Source organism: Galeopterus variegatus, unplaced genomic scaffold (assembly GCF_000696425.1).
Source record: "Galeopterus variegatus unplaced genomic scaffold, G_variegatus-3.0.2 Scaffold827, whole genome shotgun sequence".
Taxonomy (NCBI): domain Eukaryota; kingdom Metazoa; phylum Chordata; class Mammalia; order Dermoptera; family Cynocephalidae; genus Galeopterus; species Galeopterus variegatus.
In genome coordinates, this window is record NW_007726938.1 from 338,413 (window position 1) to 341,398 (window position 2,986).

The window sequence follows — 2,986 nt, forward strand, 5'->3', positions numbered from 1 at the left end:
ACTGAGGGTTGCGATCCGTTGCTGGACACGGAAAAAGACAAAAAAAAAAAAAAAAGAAAAAAGATGGCTTCAAAAATAAAAGCCTTTAGAACAATTTAAGTGTATAAATAATAAGAAGAAAAACATGAAGGAAATTTCATAAAATGTGACTTGAAATTACATTTTTTCAGTTCTTTGTTTTCATCATGGGTCCTCTGTGCAATTACAAAATGAGCTAAATGAGACAGTGATGTGTTTTTAATTGCTGGAGAATGGAAGGGGAAGTCTCCTCTGGATGAGTTTTGGTAGTTTTGGGAGTGAGACAAGCAACGTAACTTATTTTTCTCAGCTTTATTAAGGTGTAATGTGATGTTTTGATTGTAAAATCAATAAACCAAGTTATTAACATCTCCATCACTTCACATACTTATTTATTTTTTGTGGTAAGATCACAAAAATCTATTCTTTGTGGTTTTCAGCTATACAATAAGTACACTATTATTAAATATAGTCAGCATGCTACACAGTAGGTCTCCAGAACTTATTCATCCTGTCTAACTGAAGCTTTGTACGCTTTGAGCAGCATCTCCCCTTTCCCCCTGTCCTGCACCCCCACCCCCCCACTCTCCACCCCCTGCATCCCAGAAACCTCCATTCTACTCTGCCTCCATGAGTTCAGCTTTTTCAGATTCCACATTTAAGTGAGATCAGGCAGTATTCGTATTTGTCTTCCTGTGCCTGGCTTATTGCACTTAGCATAATGTCCTCTGGGTTCATCCATGTTATCACAAATGACAGGATTTCCTTCTTTTTAAAAGGCTGAATAGTGTTCCATTGTGTGTGTGTGTGTGTGTGTGTATTACACACTGCATACATTTCATTTTCATCCATTTACCTGTTGATGGACACAGGTTGATTCCATATCTTAGCTATTGTGAAAAATGCTGCAATGAATATTAGAGTGCGGATAGCTCTCTGACATATTGATTTAATTTCTTTTGGATATATACCTGGAAGTGGGACTGCTGCATCACATGGTAGTTCTATTTTTAATGTTTTGAGAAAACTCCATACTGTTTTCCATAATGACTTTACTAATTTACATTCCCACCAACAGTGTGCAAAGGTTTTCTTTCCTCCACATTTAGCTAACACTTGTTATATTTTGTCTTTTTGATAACAGACATTCTTACAGCTGTGAGGTGACATCCCATTTTGGTTTTAATTTTTAATTTCCTTGATGATTAGTAATATTGAACATTTTTTCACATACTTGTTGGGCAGTTATTTGTTCTTTTGAAAAATACCTACTCAGATCAATTGCCCATTTTTTAATTGGTTTATTTGTTTTCTTGCTATTGACTTAAGTTCTTTATATATTTTGGATATTAATCTCTTATCAGATGTATGGTTTGCAAATATTTTCTCCCATTCCATAAGTTGTCTCTTCACTCTGTTGATGGTTTCCTTTGCTATGCAAAAGATTTTCAGTTTGAAGCAATCCTATTTGTTTATTTTTGCTTTTGTTGCTTATACTTTTGGGGTTATATCCAAAAAATCTTTGCCAAGTCTAATGCCAAGAAACGATTCCTTTATTTTTTCTTCTAGTACTTTTACAGTTTCTGGTCTTATATTTGTTTTTAATTAATTTTGAATTGATTTTTTAACACAGTATGAGATAAGAGTCCAGTTTCATTCTTCTGCATGTGGATATACAGTTTTCTCAACGTGATTTATTGAAGAGACTGTCCATTTCCCATTGAGACCTTTGTCAAAAATCATTTGAACATATAAGTGTGGATTTATTTCTGGGCTCTCTATTCTGTTCCATTGGTCTGTATGTCTGTTTTTGTGCCAGTATCATGCTAATTTGATTACCTATAGCTTTGTAGTATATTTTGAGATCAGGTCGTGTGATGCCTCCAGCTTTGTTATTTTTGCTCAAGATTGCTTTGGCTATTTGGTGCCTAAGGCAACACAACTTGTGAAACACAATTTTATTTGTAGTTATAATAAGAGCTAGAATGAAGGGACTAGTGTCCGAGACTATGTGTATATGTTTTATTATGCTATAACTTTTATGAATAATTTTCTAGTCTGTCGAATTATCTATGAGACCTTGAATAACTCAATTCAGCTAATTCTCAAGTTCCCAGTATGTTGTTGAGCATGAAAATGTGACGGACGTAAAGATGTGCATAACTTGGGTTGTGGCCTCCACTGTTTAGTAGAGAAGACACATATGTAAAAAAAAAAAAAAAAAGTCCAAGTTTCTAAAATTCTGATTCCAAATATTCATGGTTTTCAACTTTTGTATGTTTCAATGTCATCCTTCTTTTCCCACAGTACACTGTACACTAATATTTCCAAATTGCTGCCTTGGTTTAACTTGGGTACACTAGCTGATAAACATTTTGAGCCACCCAACTGCCAGGCAACATTTCAACTTGTTATTTTTGTTTTTGTTGGTGGTAATGGTGTGTGTGTATGTGTGTGTGAGTGTGACTACACAGCGGTGTTGGAGAAGTTGAATATTTTATTGCACTTTAAATATCTGAAGTTTTATTGCATTGTGCCATCAATTAATAAAATGAAGACAGAAAGGGAAAAATTAAGCTGATCATACTGACAAGATGGTTAGATCTCATAAACAATACAAAGTTGAAAATTAAAAAAAGATGAAAATTGGCAGGTAAGACTGTTTAGCTTCACCAGAAGATTAACTTAAACCTGTGAACTGTATGCTCAACTATAAAGAAAAACACATTAAAGAACAAGTGTAAAATGCTGGAAATATATTGTCAATGTGGAAAAAGACAGATATACACTGTGAATACTCTAGAAAGGGAATCCCACTCATAATGTGTAAGTCAGTCATTTGACCTTTGCATATTTAACTTTCTAGGAAAGCATAATGTTTTATTTATTTATTTATTTTTAAATTTTTAAATTTTTTTTTCCTTTTTGTCTTTTTTTCGTGACCGGCAACGGATCGCAACCCTCAGTG

At 33.9% G+C, this 2,986-nt stretch overlaps 1 protein-coding gene across 1 annotated transcript in view; it reads right to left on the reverse strand.

Moving 5' to 3' along the window:
• Positions 1–2,986, reverse strand: part of IKBIP (IKBKB interacting protein) — a 13,871-nt gene that overhangs the window by 1,552 nt on the left and 9,333 nt on the right. The window lies entirely within an intron of this gene.